A 17,769-nucleotide genomic window follows, 5' to 3' on the forward strand; every position below is an offset into this window, starting at 1 on the left:
GGATAGCCAAGGTTACACAGAGAAACCCTGTCTAGGAAAAACCAAAGAAGGGGAAGGGAGGGGGAGGGAGGAAGAGAGGGAGAGAGAGAAGGAGGGAGGGAGGGAGGGAGGGAGGGGGAAAGAGAGAGGGGGGGAGAATGAATTAATAATAATACAGGAACTTTTCCCTCCCACCTTAAGGCTTCCCATCTTTTCTTGGATTTGCTTGTAACACTGGAGCATTCATAGAGATTGTTCACTGTTTTTTTTCATTTGCCTCTCTCTTATTTCATGCACCTTACAGCTCTGAGCAGAAACCAAGAGTCAAAAGAGGTGAAGTCATTTGTTCAACTGGCATAACTAGTGTGAGAAGTCTGTAAGTGTAAAGCAGTCATTGAACTATTAAGATGAGTTTTATTCTGCTATGGTTTGATCTTCAATCAATAAGCCCACAAAAGACTAACTCTTTTTTCACTTAAGACCTTAAAAAAAGGTCTTAAATAGTTGAGGTTGCCCTGTCGCTCACTCTGAGGATGACTTTGAACTCCGAATTCTCATGCCTCCTCTTCCTAAAATGCTGGGACTACAGGCGTGCACCAGTCTCAAAACTTTAGTTCTCTAAATTAAACACTCAGCCACCAACAGAAAATGGCAGAAACATAGTTTACTCCACGCTATAATTTATGATCTGGATTTGTTTATTTATGCCTAGGACAGCGGCCGGACTTGCAGCAAGAGCTGAGCAATGTTTCGGCACTCGGCTGCAGTTCCTTGAACGATTGCTGCGGCGCTCTTCCTTTGATGTCTGGGCGTTCGTGTGTTCTGTGATCTTTTACGGCGTCTTCTTGGTTGATGTCTCCAGAGCGGCGGCGGCGGTGCCCGTTCCTGAACTGAGTTATTCCGGAGGCCCCGGGCTCTGGCCGCTTTCTCCCGCCGGTCGGTCGTGCGGATCCCTCGCTTCCTTCGGCCTCTGCCCGTCTCCCGTCCGTGGCTCGTTGCGCCCGCTGGCCTTCGGGCCGAGCCCTCACCCGTCTCTCAGGTAGGCCCGGGAGGAGCCTGGGAGGCCCGGGCCGGCATCCTTCCGCTTCGGGCAGGAGGAGACCTTGGCGCCGGCCGGTGGGCGAGCGCGCGGGCCGCTGGGCCGCTCAGCGTGAAGGGGGTTGCGCCCGGGGGCGCGGCCGGAGGGCGGCCCGGAACTCAGTAAGAAGCCGGAAGGAGGGAGAGATGCTGAGGCTGCCGGCCGGGTTGTGTAGAGAGGGGCTGTTGGGTCCCGGACGGCTGTCGTCACCCCTAGATTGTGGGAGCTTGGCTCTCTTGGACCCTATTCCCTCTCCCCTTTTCCCCAACTCAGGACCCGGATGTCGTGCCTCAGTTGCTCTGGGCACCCCCACTGAGTCCAGCCTCCGAGGGCCCTTTTGAGTCCCTGGAGGCTTGTGAAACAAGGCCCTCTGGCTTGTTGGAATGAAATGTCACGTCCCAGCCCTTTTGGGGTAGGGAAACTGAGGCTGAGGTGTGGGACGTGACTTTTCCTTATAATCCCGACAGAGCATTAAATGCATTCTAAGTTTCTTTTTGTCTTTAACGGTTTACTTTACTTTTCTTTCTCCCATTTTAACTAGTCACTTTTTACATACAGTGATTTCTCATTTGATCGCTTGGAAGAACTCTTTCTTAGAAACATATATTTTGTCACTGGAGGCTTCAGAAGTTAAGGAAACAAGTTATTATTATTTTTTTTTCTGGATTTGGTTTTTCAAAGTTTGTATCATTTTAGCAGAAGTAGCAAAGATAATTTTGTTCGCTTCCATTTTCCTTCTGATTGATACCGATCCATCTTCGGCCCTCTTTGGAACTCTTTCTGCTAAGGTGTTAAGTCTTAGTGCATGATGGAAGATGGTTAAGACTTTGAATTCAGGTTCCTGTCTTGTCAAGGTCTTTTCTAGGAGGTATCCAAAGGGAATTTAAAGAGTCTCTTTTGAAACAGTTTTTGGTTTTGCTTTCATATTTGGTTAGGGTTTAGTCACTTTATATTCAAGAGTTAAGTCTGTGTGTAGAAATTATTCAAACATAATTAAATTGAAGATGAAACTTATGTGAGTTTCATTATGTTTCTCTTTTCTTTCTCAGCTTGGAAACATTAAGGTCTAAGTGTGTTTGTTAATTTCATTTTCATTGAATCAAGTGTCATGATCCTAATCTGTCATTCTTCGTTGAAAAAAAAAAAAGGCTTGGAGATCATTCTAGGTTGGATAAGTTTCCACAGTATGTAGAATTCTAAGGAGAATGACTTCATGGGAGTACAGATTGTGAAAGTCTGTTTCTACACAATTTTAGGATGCTTTTTATAAATTTTAGAGGAATGATAATAGACTTTTATTGTTCCTTTAAGTTTTTTAAATGTGTGTGTAAGGTCAGTGAGATTTATTATTTTTTTTCTTCTTTTGTAGTGCTGGGAATTTGAACCCAAGGCCTCATGCATGTGCTCTGCCATGGAGCTACACCCCTAGCCCTGAGATCAGCAAGATTTAAATGAAGGTTATTTATTTATTTATTTATTTTTATTGTGTGTCTGTCTGTCAGTCTGCACATGGGCATGCCATGCCATGCATGTAGATGTCAGAGGACAATTTCCAGGAGTCAGTTCTGTCCTTCCACCACATGATTCTCGAGTGAATTCAGGTTGTCTAGCTTGACAGCAATCCCCTTTTATCTTCTGAGCCATTTTGCTCGTCCCTTTGATCATGAACAACTTCTTAGTTATTAACAGGATCTTATGCTTTTTATAAGGGATTAGTGAAGAACCACTAGACTATCTTGTGTGTAGACTCTAGATTGGGTAATTAGGCTAAGATTATATATTCTTTGAAACAAACTTTTATGATAGAAAAATGTATACCAAAGCAAAGAATGTAGAGGCAGAGGTAACATTGTCCACTGGACTTGATAGGTCCTGCATGGAATTTATAGTTGTAAGTGGTGTCTTAGTGACTCCAAATGAATGCCAGATAAGAAATGGAGATTGCTATGTGTGTCATGAAGAAAAAGGTTGGAAACATTTCTATGTTTCTCTAAGAAATAATTGGCAGATAAAGAACTCAGTGGTGGGTGAGGTCTCAGGAATTGAGACTCCTAAGCTCCTCTGCTTTTTTCTACAAGTTTTACTTGATTAATTATTGTGTGCTTTCTTTGTTTATTGTTACTTTTTTTTTTTTGAGGTAGGATCTCTTGTATCCCAGGCTAGCCTCAAATTTACTGTGTAGCTGAGGTTGACCTCGAGTTCCTTGATCCTCTCAAGTAGAGATTACCAGTGTGAGCCACTACTTGAAGTTAAATCTTGGGATCAACCTAAGTCAAATTGGGCTGTCTCCTGACATTTCAGAAATGTTCACATTATGACTGAATTATTCTATATTTTGGTAAGATGGTTCTTGGGGATAATTAAGAGATGGAGGCTTCAAACAGGTGTGGCTGTACATACTGTAAATTCCAACATTCCAGAGACTGAGGCAGGAGGATTGTGAGTTCTCTGTGGTCTGGTCTATATACTGAGTTCTACGTTAGCCTGAGTTACATCCTAAGGCTGTCTCAAGAAACAAACAAAGAAAAACAACAACGAAACACAAAACACAAAAAATGAAAGCCTTTGAATGTTTTCTGGACTGTGGTCTGGACCACAGTTACTGAAATACACTGCTTATTTTTTACTAAAAGAGCAAAAGCTTATGTTTTTTTTTTTTTTTTTGGTTTTTCGAGACAGGGTTTCTCTGTGTAACTTTGTGCCTTTCCTGGAACTCACTTGGTAGCCCAGGCTGGCCTCGAACTCACAGAGATCCACCTGCCTCTGCCTCCCGAGTGCTGGGATTAAAGGCGTGTGCCACCATCGCCCGGCAAGCTTATGTTTTTATACTGTGTAGTTTGTAATGTATTTTCAGTGTATGTGAGGGAAATAAGACTTTCATTCTTTTAGTATATTAATGCTGAATCCAAACTTTTATGGACTTCATTCAGTATCATCATGAATGGGACAGCTTAACTCAATAATTTATCTCCTCATCTATCTCACTTTAAAGAAATTAGAGCCGGGCGGTGGTGGCGCACGCCTTTAATCCCAGCACTCGGAGGCAGAGCCAGGCGGATCTTTGTGAGTTCGAGGCCAGCCTGGGCTACCCAGTGAGTTCCAGGAAAAGGCGCAAAGCTACACAGAGAAACCCTGTCTCGAAAAACCAAAAAAAAAAAAAAAAAAAAAAAAAAAAAAAAAGATAGGTCTCAGCCTTGATAGAGTTATTTTGGAATAAGATATATTTTTGTCCCGTGGTTTAGCATATCAAAAACAAAACAAAACCAACACAAAATTAAAACAAACTGAAGTGCCTTTAGTCTCCATCATCCTTATTTCTTTCTCCAGTTCCTCATAAGCTTAGTGCTTTCAGTTTCTTGTCATGATCTCTGCTTGTCCAGAAGTGTGCCCTAGCTTTGGGTAACTTAGTTTTTTGTTGTTGTTTTGTGCATTTTTGGGATTGTAACTTATGTTTTTCTTTTTTTAGCCTCTCATTCACAGGTTAATTAGAGCTTTTGAAATTTTTTCCTTTTCTTCTTTGTGATTGAGCTAGTTTAGGATGAGTGGAGGAATTCTTGCTTTCCTATTGTGCATGTAGAAAGGCATACATGTTTGGAGTTGGATGCCCCCTCCTTCTTGGGTTTAGATATTATTCCTTCATGGAGTCCTTGTCTAAATCTGCAATAGACAATTTTTAGGTGCCTCATTCACATAGTCCTGAGAGTGTTTCATCTCTTATGCTTGGTTGGCACTCCAGTCACACTTGTGCCTGGCAAGGTAGCTACATTTGCAACAGATTGACTTCTGATGGCTGAAGGCCTTAAAGCCACAGTGGCACAATGTGTGTCTTTTTATGATGACATTCAATGATGTTCCCTTGTCATCTTCCTTCTGCTAATCAGACCAGAGAGACCATGTCTTAGTTAGGTTTCTTTTGCTGTGATAAAACACTATGACCAAACGCAGTTTGGGGAGGAAAGGGATTATTTCATCTTATACTTGCTCATCATAGTCTGTCATTGAAGTAAGTCAAGGCAGGAACTCAAGGCAGGAACCTGGAGGCAGACACTGAAGCTGAAGCCTTAAAAGAATGCTCCTTAGGCAGACACTGAAGCTGAAGCCTTGAAAGAATGCTCCTTACTGGCTTTTCTCATGACTTGCCCAGTTTGCTTTCTTATACATCCCAAGATGGTTCTGCCCATGGTGGGTTGAGCCCTCTTACTTCAGTCATTAGTAAAGAAAAAGCCCTACAGGCTTTCCTACAGACCAGTCTAATAGAGGCATTTTCTCAAAGTTCTTCTTCCCAGATAACTGTAGCTTGTGTTAAGTTTACACACACACACACACACACACACACACACACACACACACACACACACAAAACCTTAGCAAACACAGACCAGAACTATATTTTTTTCTTTTGAGAAGTTAAGATTAGTGGCTGGGCCGGGCGGTGGTGGCGCATGCCTTTAATCCCAGCACTCGGGAGGCAGAGCCAGGAGGATCTCTGAGTTCGAGGCCAGCCTGGGCTACAGAGTGAGTTCCAGGAAAAGGCGCAAAGCTACACAGAGAAACCCTGTCTCGAAAAACAAAACAAAACAAAAAAACCAAAAACAAACAAACAAACAAACAAACAAAGATTAGTGGCTGGGAGATGGTTCATAGGGTAAGCAAGGACCTGAGAGTTTGAATCCTCAGCATTCTTTTTTTTTTTTTTTTTTTTTTTTTTTTTTGCGACAGGGTTTCTCTGTGTAACAGCAGCTCTGGCTGTCCTGGAACTCACTTTGTAGACCAGCCTGGTCTTGAACTCTCTGAGATCCGCCTGCCTCTGCCTCCAGAGTACTGGGATTACAGGTGTGTGCCACCACCAACAGGCTTTCCTTAGCATTCTTCTATAAAAAGCCAGACAGAGCCAGATGGTGGCAGAGGCAAGTTCATGCCTTTACTCCCAGCACTGGGGAGGCAGAGGCAGGTGGACGTCTGAGATCGAGGCTAGCCTGGTCTACAGAGTGAGTTCCAGGACAGCCAGGGCTACACAGAGAAACCCTGTCTCAAAAACAAAAAACCCCAAAACAAACAAAAAGCCAGACATGGTCATGTATGCTGGTAACCCCATTGCTATCTAAATGTTCTAGTAGATCTGGTTATAGTAAGGTTTTATGGGACTCAGTCTTAACTTTTCTTTTTCTTTTTTTTTTGGTTTTTCGAGACAGGGTTTCTCTGTGTAGCTTTGCGCCTTTCCTGGATCTCGCTCTGTAGACCAGGCTGGCCTTGAACTCACAGAGATCTGCCTGCCTCTGCTTCCTGAGTGCTGGGATTAAAGGTGTGTTCCACCACCGCCTGGCTTAACTCTTCTTTTTTTACACAACTTATTAATTTTGTGTGTATGAGTGTTTTGCTGTCTGTATGTATGTGTGCCATGTCAGTGCCTGGTGAAATAGGAGTTCAGAAAAAGCTGTTGAGATCCTCTGGAACTAGAGTTAAGGATGGATGTGAGTTACCTGTATATACTGGGAACTAGACTTGGGTCCTTTGCCACGAGCAACAAGTGCTCTTAACTGCTGAGCCATCTCTCCAGCCCTGGACCCAGACAGTTTTAGTAAAGATTTGAAACACTTTGCTGGGACCAAGGCTTCAGGCTATACCAGAGTGCAATAGTTGACTGTATTGTAATATTTCTGTTTAGTAAAATTATATGTGTGTGAAATTGCTTTAAAAGAAAATAAAAAGCCGGGCGGTGGTGGCACACACCTTTAATACCAGCACTGGGGAGGCAGAGGCAGTCGGATCTCTGAGGATAGTCAGAGCTACACAGAGAAACCCTGTCTTGAAAAACAGACAGACAGACAGACAGACAAAATTAATAATAATAAAAAGGCCTGGTAAGATAGTAAGGGTAAAGGTACTTCCCGCCAAACCTAATGACCTGAGTTCCATTCCAGGACCCACAGGGAAGAAGGGGAGAACCTGCTTTTGCAAGTTGTCTTTTGATTGTCACATGTATGCTGTTGCATGCATGTGTCATGTGTCATTTGTGGTTCCTTTCCCCATCTGCCAATAAATACATGTGATGATAATAATAGTAATAATAAGCCCTACAATCATAAACTTGTCTTTCATTAAAAAAATAAAAATAATTAAAAAAATTGTTCTTTGTTACTTTTGTGCTATCATGGAGTGGCAATCTTAGATGCCATTAAATAGTAGTCTTTCTACTTTCAAGGCAGCCTTTTGGCAGTCATGGAGGATAGAGGTGAGCGAACACAGGCCAGCCCAGGATGAGCTTTCCACTGTGCATGTAGAGCATTGGTGGTTCAGTCCTGGAATTCTTGCCTTCCCATTGTGCATGTAGGCAGGCATATGTGTTTGGAACTGCTAGTGAATGGTTTGAATGGTGCAGACCTCCCCCTCCTTGCAGTGAGTCTTGGTTTTTGTGTTTATAGGTAAATGTTAACTACTTCTGACTTGTTCTGTCTCTTCTGCTCTTATAATTGATAAGATACTTCTCTAGATAAACTTTTGTTTTTGCATTTTGAGACATGTATTTTGTAGTCCTTAATGTCCTTGAGTTCCTGATTCTGTTATTTCTACCTTCCAAGTATTGGGATTACAAGCATGAGCTAACACACCTGGTCTGTGTAGTGCTGGAGATCAAATCAGGGCTTTGTGCTTGGTAAGCAAGAACTGTCAGCTGAGCTCCATCAAGCTGTTTTTTGTTTGTGACTCTGTTTCATCACTTACCTTTCAGATTTGCCTGTTTTCTGGAACTATTTTTTGAAAGCTCATTAGATACATTAGATGAATGATATGTTTATTCCAGTGCAGAGTATAGTTGGCTAGGAATCTGGTAAGGGTTGGAATTTAGGCTGAAACAGTGCAGAGGAAAACAGACATAAAGAGATGAAGGAGTGAGATAGGCAATGTGTTACTTTCATGGCATCCATAATTTCCCTGAAAGGCTGCAGCCATGACATCATAATTCCATAAGTTCTTTTCCTGCCATCACATTGAAAATCTGCCCCACCCCCCTTTTTTCTGAGATAGGTCTTACTGTGTTGTCCAAGCTGAACTCCAGCTCATGATCCTCCTTCCTCAGCCTCTTTTTTTTTTTTTTTTTTTTTTTTTTGATTTATTTATTTATTATGTACACAGAAGAGGTGCCAGATCTCATTACAGATGGCTGTGAGCCACCATGTGGGTGCTGGGAATTGAACTCAGGACCTCTGGAAGAGCAGTCAGTGCTCTTAACCTCTGAGCCATCTCCCCAGCCCCTTCCTCAGCCTCTTAAGTGTTGGGATTACAGGCCTATGTCTGGCTTCTCTAGAAATTTTCACTTAAGATTGTGCATATACTGTTTGTCTGATACTGTATGGTGACATTAGTTTTGACATTAGTATTCTTGATTATGACTTTAACTTTTTTACTTGTAACTTGAATTTAATTCTTATTTATTAGTTTTTTTCCAGTTATATATTCTTTAGAGGTTGAATTTGGTGAATTTGAGTGCAGAATATTTGCCTTTATGTGCATTTGTACCAGAGAATAAGTTGAAGCATGTACCCTTAGGTTAGGGAATAAATGTAGTAGACTTCTGATATTGAGAGAATTTAGGCCCTTTGTGAATCTATCTAAAATAATGCCCAGTATCTTGTTTGGGTTCTTTCTGCCAAAAAATTAGAAACATTTTCCAAAGATTATTTTATTTACTGTTGCTTATTGAAATTGTATTTCTCTTTTTAAAACTCACTGAGGAAAATTTACTTTTTGTGATTTTTGTTTATTCTGCTCTACTGGGATAAGGTGTGTGTTCTCCCTGGCTGTAGGGCACATGTATGCCTGATTTGAGAACCAACTGGAGAATTTCGGTCTGTCTGACCAGGGAAAATCTCTTGCCAATGCCAGGTGTAGTGGTATATGACTATGATACCAGCACTTAGAGGGTGAAGGCAAGAGGATCAGGAATTCAAGGTCATTCTTAGATACATAAGCAAGTTCCAGGCCAGCTTAGGCTACATGAGATTCTGTTCTAACAGAACAAGTGTCTTTTCTAAGCCTTTTATTGTTTCTCCTTCCCTGAGTCATGGTCTCTTGTGTAGCCCAGAAAAACCTTGAACTTGTCATCCTCCAGCCTCAGCCTCTTGAGTGTTGGTTTGTACCACCATGTCCAGCCCAAACTCTCTTAGTATCATGCTGTTACTGCCCTGTAGCTAGGTAGCTCGATTATAAATGGCAGAATCACTACTTTTACTAGATCTTAAGGCAAGTTACTTAACTTTCCAGTTTCTTTCCTCTGTTAAAATATACAGTTGTGAAAATTAAATTATTGTGTAGAGTACTTCAAATAGCTTGTTTTGTGCCAGTGGTTATCATCATCATTAGTACAATCAATTGAAGATTATATGTGTTCTTCAAAAGAAGAATAAATAGGCCAGACATGGTGGCACAAGAATTTAATCCGAGCACTTGGAAAGCAGAGGCAGGCAGATCTCTGTGAGTTCCAGGCCAGTGTGGTATATATATTGACTTTCCCGATCCCCAGGGCTACATAGTGAGACCCTGTAAGAAGAAGAGGAGCAGCAGCAGGAGGAGGAGGAAATAATAGTGATTCTTAGTTTGAAGTGTTGGAGCTTTGGGAAAATTTTAACAGGGAACAAGGAGGTACAACTTTGGGTCTGTTGCTTCCTTCCCCCAGCACCCTTCAATTAACCAAAGGACGAGTCTTTACTGGGTGAGGGGAGTCTAGAAAGCAACAGTATTAGAAACAGGGTTCCAAATATAATAGGTAACAAATTTTTGTGAGACGTTGTAGCAAAACAGGCCAGGGCTGTTTTAGAAATAGAACGTTCCTTTGTAAAACAGGTAGAAAACGTCTAAGTAAGCATATGAATTTTGCCATTTGAACTAATTCAAGCTGAAGAATTTAGAAGAAGGTGATTAAATGAATGAAAAATATTAGGGGAGAATCAGAGCTACCAAACCAACTCAGATAAACTGGAATAATGAATGTATTTGTTATATAATGATAAGGACTAAGAATACTATTAGTAGAGTTAGTTTCCTATTACTTTTATCTTTATGCTGTTATAAATTGTTAAGTTGTTTCAGTCAATTTTAGCTTCATGTTTTCTTAAGTCTGTTTAATAATCCCACTCTGTCATTAAAAAAAAAACCCCTAATGGTTATGATAGAGTGCATTTTTTTTTTTTTCCCGAGACAGGCTTTCTCTGTGTAGTTTTGGTGCCTGTCTTGGATCTCGCTCTGTCGACCAGGCTGGCTTCACAGAGATCTGCCTGCCTCTTGCCTCCCATTTCTGGGATTAAAGGCATGTGCCACCACCACCCGGTGATAGAGTGTATTTTTTAATTGACTTGGTAAACACATTGAATGTCCACCTGTGTAAGTGGTGAGGATACCATCATACTGGATTAATAAACTGTGGCTTTTGTTTTTTTCCTTGTTTCTTCAGTATGAAATACTCTTTTCAGAACTCCACTCCCCCCATTACTGGGGATTGAACCCAGGACCTTGCACATGTTAGACAATATTCTACCACCAAGCTCCATCTCCCACTCCTAGAATTATTCCTTGGTTGTAACTCAGTTTCAGCCCTTGACTTTTCAGACTGGAGTTCATTTAATAAATATTGGTCTTAGAACCAGTGTATATTGAACACTGCCCAATGGCACAGGAAAGGTTCTGTGTCGTTGATTCATTCTTTTGCCTTATACTTTTATGATGTAGATATTCTACTTTTGTTTGAGATATGGTCATGCTGTGCAGTCTAGGCTGGTCTTATGATCCTCCTGCCTCAGCCTCCTGAGTGCTGGGGTTAGAGGCAAGCTGTAGGCACTCTCACTCTCACCATTTTATAGGTGTGGTGATTGGTGGCAGAGACTTGAAGCACTTTCCTCTAGTTATCCAGCTAGTTAGCATTGAGGGTTTGAGCAGCTTGGTGCCATCATTCCCTGCTCTTGCCCCTCTAGGTTATAGGATTCTTCTCCGCACTTCCTCCACCTCCCCAAGACAGGGTCTTTCTGTGTAGCCCTGGCTGTCCTGGAACTCACTATATAGACCAGGCCTGCTTCTGCCTTCCAAGTGCTGGGACAAAAGGCATGTATCACCAGGCCCAGAATTGGTTGTGGGTTTTTGTTTTGTTTTGTTTTTCGAGACAGGGTTTCTCTGTATAGCTTTGCGCCTTTCCTGGAACTCACTTTGGAGACCAGGCTGGCCTCGAACTCACAGAGATCCGCCTGGCTCTGCCTCCCGAGTGCTGGGATTAAAGCTATCACACGGCTTTTTTTTTTTTTTTTTTTTTTTTTTTTTTGACATGGGGTCTTGCAGTATGTTGTCTAGCTTGCCCAAATTCCTAGACTCATTCAAGTGGTTTTTTTTGGCTTTGGCTCAGACCACAAGTATATACTACTATGACCTGCTTTTGAATGAATGTCATGACCTAATATATGCTTTTAAAACATGCTGGCTTCTATGTGAGGAGTGGTTTAGAAAGAAAGAAATGGGGGAAGCATAGTTGGGAAGTAATTTAGTAGCCAAGGCAAAAGCTAATGATAGTTTAGATTGGGCTCTAGGCAGTAAATAGACAGATTCAGTACGCACTTTAAAATCAGGACAAACAAGACCTAATGGATGTGTGGGAGGAGGGAGGTGTCAAGTATGAGCCCAGGTTTCTACTGTGAGCATCTGGGTAGATGAAGGTGCCACTTTTCACATGGAAACAGGAGGAAGAGAAGTTTTTGATGACTTGAGGAGTGGAACGAAGACTTTTGTTTAGTCACACCGAACATGAGATGCTGGTGAAGCACACATGGAGACTTTGAGTGAGCAGTCTTTGGGCTGACACAGAAAGTGGTGCTGGAGGTAAATCTGCATGGAGTTGGTATGTGGAGGATATTTATAACCCAGGAAATGGATGAGCTCACCTAGAGAAAAGAATAGAGTAGGGTGAGGGAGCTCAGGACTGAGTCCTAAGGGATCTAAGGAAACCTAAGAGCAACTGTTACTGCAGAAGCAGAGAACAGCGCATTTCAAGAAAGATGCATCAGCTGTATTTTGTTGGGTTTAGCAGCACAGCTCATCGAAGAGTATAGTAAGAACAACGGAGGAGGGCTCAGGGTCAGGAGCCAGATGGAAGGGGGTTAAAGGAGTGGGGAGATGGCCTTCACATTGTGATTGTAGCCAGTCTCCCCACAAAAAGCAGTGCTGCTTTCATTTGTTTGTTCTTTGTCTTTGGTAGCTTGCTAGGAGGTTGTAGAAGAGAAGGGGGCTAGGGTAGGAGGATCTTCTGTCATGGTTGGAGAAATGATTCTCATGAGCTTTAAATGTTGGCTAAATGTTTTTCTAGTCTATGTACTTTAAACCTTTGCTGTCTTTGACCTTTCTTTTTTCATCTTCCTGCCCAATGTGTCTTGAACCTTTAGGTTGGTTCTTATCTTTATTTTTTCCCTACTGCTTTTGTTTCTTTCCCTTCTTTGTCTCTCTTTACTCTCTGTCTTTGTCTCTTTTGAGAGCTTCACTGTATCTTCTGAGATTGCCCTGCCTCCTGAGTGCTCTGACTGCAGGCTTTGCCGTTGGTCTGGGTTTCTAGTTCTCCTAATACTCTACTTTCCTTCCTTCCTTCCTTCCTCCCTCCCTCCTTTCCTTCCTTTCTTTGAGACAAGGTCTTGGTATGCAGCTAAGGCTGCCCTCAGATTTGCTCTAATCCTTTTGCTCAGCCTCTAAATTCTGAGATTAGGGTACACTAGGTACACAGCACTAGGAATTTTTTTTTTCTTTTCTTGGGTTTTCAAGACAGGGTTTCTCTTTGTAGCCTTGACTGTCTTAGAACTAGCCCTGTAGACCAGGCTGGCTTTGAACTCACAGAGATTCATCTGCCTCCGCCTCCTGACTGCTGGGATTAAAGGTGTGCGCCACCACTGGCCCTCTTTTCCTCCTCCTCCTCCTCCTTTTAATTGACTTGGAATTTCTGATTCTCTTGCCTCTACCTCCCAAGTGCTGAGGTTATGGGTGTGCACTATCATTCTGGATTATTCTGGATATTTCATATAAATGGTATGTAATATGTAACTTCTATGTTTGACTTCTTTGACTTAGCATAATGTTTTGGAGGCTTATTTAGCTATATCAGTACTTTATTCTTTTTAATGGCTGAGTAATAATATTCCATTGTATACGTATCATGATTGATCCATTTACCCCTTTATGAGGAGTTGAACTTTTTTACCTTTATTTTTGTGTAAATAGTGCTGCTGTGAATGTGCATGATATATTCTTAGTTATTTAGGTATATGCCTAGAAGTCTTATGGCATTGTATTAGTCATGTTTTTTTGTTAAAGATTCTTGCTGAATGTAATGATGCATGCTTATAATCCCAGTACTTGGGAGACTAAGGCAGGAGGATTACCATGAATTTAATGCTGGCCTGTGCTATAGCAAATACCAGCCATACTAGGGCTATATAGCAAGCCCTATCTCAAAACAAAAACAAAAACAAAAACAAAACACTTCTTCCCAAGCCAGGCATGGTTGCATATACCTGTAGTCTAGGACTCAGGAGATGGAGGTAGGATTGCTACAAGTTGGAGGCCAACCTAGGCAACAAAGGGAGACCTTGTCTTAAAATATAAAATGATTCCCCCCCTCCCCCCAGCTAAGGACCGAACCCAGGGCCTTGCACTTGCTAGGCAAGCGCTCTACCACTGAGCTAAATCCCCAACCCCACAAAATGATTCTTTTTTAAAAAAATATTTTTATTTTATATGTATGGGTATCTTGCCTGTATGTATGTCTGTGTACCACATGTGTGCCTGGTACTCACAGATGGCAGAAGAAGGTATTGGATAGGTTGTGAGCTACCTTGTGGTTGTTGGGAATTGAACTCAGGTCCTCTGGAAGAGTAGACAGTACTCTTAACTACTAAGCCATCTCCCCTCTACTCCCCCTAGACAAGGTTTCTCTGTAACACCCCTTACTGCCCTGGAACTCACTCTGTAAACCAGACTGGCCTTGAACTCACAGAGATCCTCCTACCTCTGCCTCCCAAGTGCTGGGATTAAAGGTGTGAGCCATTACCGCCCTGCCCAAAATGATTCTTCTTAAATCAGAGGTCAAAATGAGCATCTGTAGCTTCCAAAGAGTATGTGATTTGAGAGTTGTTGGGTGGGCCAAAATTGGGACTTCAGATTAATCTAAATTTTTAAAAAACTCTAGACAGAGTCTCATGTAGCCCAGACTGGCCTTGGATTCTCTGTATAGAGGATGGCTTTGAATCTTCTTGTTACCACTCCCATCACAACCAGGTTCTCTTGAATATGTTGCTTTTTGAGGAACTAGGTTCTTCTAGCAATCTGGTTTTAACTATTTGCATTTTACTGATGGGATAATTGAAGCACAACATCTGTGTGGTTTTAACTTCCTGTCATCCTTAGAGTCAGTCAGTGATAGAATTAAGAATTTAAGACTCTTAATCATGTTCTTTGTCTCAGGTGACCTATATAAAGCCATTTTCCATTTACATGAAGCTGTATGAAATGGACTTCCTATATTTTATAATCTCTTGAAGGGATGTCATTCAAGTGATAGTAAGCAGATGTTCTCTTTTCACAGAGAACAGTACAAGAGGGAATATATTTTAATTGGCGACAGAAGGAATATGGATTGCATGTTAGAACTTCCTGACAACAGGATACTGGACAATTGCCAAGGGTGATTGTGAAATATCGTCCCTAAAGATTTAATAACCACCTTTTTGGGATGATGTAGGTACAGATTTGTTTAGAAATGAGGGAGATGATGAAGATGGCTTTCTGAGATCCCTAGTAACCTCAGGGCAGAACTTCTTGATAGTTAACCAAAACAATATCTTTACTATTTTTTTTTATTTAATTTTTTTGTTATTATTATTAATTGATTTATTTTTGGTTTTTCGAGACAGGGTTTCTCTGTGTAGTCCTGGCTGTCCTGGAACTCACTCTGTAGACCAGGCTGACCTTGAACTCACAGAGATTGCCTGCTTCTGCCTCCTGAGTCCTTGGATGAAAGATATACACCACTACCGCCTGGCATCTTTAATGTATATATTTTCTGCAGTTTTTTTTTGTTTTGTTTTTTTGAGACAGGTTTCTCTGTGAGGCTTGGCTGTCCTGGAACTTGCTGTGTAGACCAGGCTGGCTTTGAATTTACAGAGAATCTCCTGCCTTTGCCTCCCTAGTGCTTAGATTAAAGGTGTGTACCACCACTGCCTGGCTTCTCTTGAAGAAATAATCAATAGAGAGTGCATGAATTGGAGCTGTGGAGATGGCTCTGTTGGCGAAGTAATTGCTGTACATGCATGAGGACCCGAGTTCAGATTCTCAGTACTCATGTAGAAGCTAGATGTTGTGGCTTGTGCCTGTAATCTCAGTTCTGGGGTGGGTTAGGGAGTGGGGAGACTGGAGGATCCCAGGAGCTTGCTGGCCATCCAGTGAAGTCAAATTGGGGTACCACAGGTTCTGTGAGAGACCTTGTCTCAAAAACTAAAATGAAGAAGGTTTAGAGCAATGGCTCAGTGCTTAAGAGCACTTACTGCTCTTGCAGAGGACCTCAGTTTGGTTCTCAGCACCTACATTCAGCTCACAGTCACTTATATCTCCAGTTCTAGGGTATCTGATGCCCTCTTCTGACCTCCTTGGGCACAGGCATACATGTTGTGCACACACATACAGGTAAAACATTCATACACATAAAATAAACAAATATTTAAAAAGCCAGAATGAAGAGCTGTTAGGAAGACGCCTGACGTTGGCCTCCACATGTACATGTGCCCTCCTCACCCCCATTCACACACACTTAAGAGGAGGTGAATTGAGCTAGAGGTGGTTGGGCATGTCTGTAGTACAAATAGTTTGGAGATAGAGGCAGGAAGATCAGGAAGTAAAGGCCAGTCTTGCCTACATGGTGTGTTGGTGGCTAGCCTGGCCTATATGAGACCCTGTATTTGGAAAAAAAAAGAAAAGAAAAGAAGAAAAGAGAGAGTATATAAGTCAGTTGGTCAAGTCCGGGGAAATACAGTATTGGTGTTCTGAATCTGTTCTCCCATATCCTTGATGAACTGTGAACATTCATTCTTGTCCTAAAAATTTTTCTTTTTTTGCTGGGCGGTGGTGGCATAAGCCTTTAATCCCAGCACCCGGGAGGCAGAGCCAGGTGGATCTCTGTGAGTTGGAGGCCAGCCTGGTCTACAAAGCAAGATCCAGGACAGGCACCAAAACTACACAGAGAAACCTTGTCTTGAAAAAAATTTTTTTCTTTCTTTCTTCCTTTTTTTCTTTCTCTCTCTCTCTCCCTTTCTCTTTCTTTCTTTCTTTCTTTCTCTCTTTCTCTCTCTCTCTTTCTCTCTCTTTCTTTCTTTCTCTCTCTCTCTCCCTTCCTTCCTTCCTTCCTTCCTTCCTTCCTTCCTTCCTTCCTTCTTTCTTTCTTTCTTTCTTTCTTTCTTTCTTTCTTTCTTTCTTTCTTTCTTTCTTTCTCCCTCTTTTCTTTCTTTCCAGTGCTGAGGACCGAACCCAGGGCCTTGTGCTTGCTAGGCAAGCCTTCTACCACTGAGCTAAATCCCCAACCCCCTCTTTTTATATTTATTAATGGGAGGTTATACATGAGTGCCATGATGAACTTGTGGAGGTCAGAGGACAACTTTGAGAAGTCAGTTCTTTCCCATATGGATTCTGGGGTTGGAACATAGGTTATCAGGCTTGGTGTCAGGTGCCTTTACCCACTGAGCCACCTTGCTAGCTTTTCCTTATTAAAGGAGACTGCTGTATATGAATTATTATCCTTCCAAAACAACAGAGATCAAAGCCACCACCAACAGCTGCCATACAGAGTGGTGTTTGGGAGTTTTCTCTATGAAGTGCTGGTATAATAAGCTTATTCCTCGGGCTCCCTTGGGATAGAGAATCTCTTTCTTGTAAAAATTACTTGAGGGGTTGGTGAGGTGGCTCAGTTGGTCAAGTGCCTATTGTGCAAGCATGATAATCTGAGTTTGGGTTTCTTGCACTCATGTAAAAGCAAGGTGCAGCTCTGTATCTGTAACCCCATCTTAGGGCAGAGACACATGGACTATTGAAACTTATTGGCCATCCAGTCAGCTTAATTGAACAGTTCTATGTTCAGTGAGACACTTTCAAAAACAAATAAGATAGAGCACAATGGCAGAAGATACCTAGAGTTCCTCTCTGGCATTTGCATGTACATGTGCACACATGTGAACAGTCCCCTACACCCATATAGCTGCACATAAATTAGTTGAGGGCCTGGCAGTGTAGCTTGGTTGATAGAGTGATTGTCTAGCTTTCATGAAGCCTGGGTTTGATCTCTAGGCATTGTGTAAACCAACCAGGTGGCACATGCCTATTGTCCCAGCACTCTGGAGATGGCATTGTGTAAACCAACCAGGTGGCACATGCCTATTGTCCCAGCACTCTGGAGATGGAGGCAGAGGGATCAGGAGTTCAAAACCAACCTGGTCTATATGAGACTGTCTGGAAAAAAAATTATGTGGGCCTATAACTATATATGTAGAAATGGGAATACAGTAATAGACCAAAGTTATTATTTTGAGAAAGGATCTTGAGATAAAGCCCAGGATTGCTTCTATTTTGTAATCTTCCTGCATCAGCCTTCTGAGTTCTGGGATTATCAGTATGTGCCACGTTGCCTAGACCTTATATATTTTTCTTCCATG

General features: G+C 42.0%; 1 protein-coding gene across 6 annotated transcripts in view; it reads left to right on the forward strand.

The window, feature by feature from the left end:
• Positions 1-778: 778 nt before the first annotated feature.
• Positions 779-17,769, forward strand: part of Ambra1 (autophagy and beclin 1 regulator 1) — a 204,591-nt gene continuing 187,600 nt past the window's right edge. For 3 of the 6 annotated variants that reach the window (XM_059260940.1, XM_059260943.1, XM_059260946.1), the window contains exons 1-2: positions 780-1,018; positions 2,427-2,514. The gene's annotated coding sequence lies outside the window, so the exon portion shown is untranslated. Of the gene's footprint in view, positions 1,019-2,426; positions 2,515-17,769 lie in introns of all 6 variants that reach the window. The other 3 variants (XM_059260942.1, XM_059260945.1, XM_059260941.1) reach the window with 3 other exon arrangements.

Source organism: Peromyscus eremicus, chromosome 4 (assembly GCF_949786415.1).
Source record: "Peromyscus eremicus chromosome 4, PerEre_H2_v1, whole genome shotgun sequence".
Classification (NCBI taxonomy): domain Eukaryota; kingdom Metazoa; phylum Chordata; class Mammalia; order Rodentia; family Cricetidae; genus Peromyscus; species Peromyscus eremicus.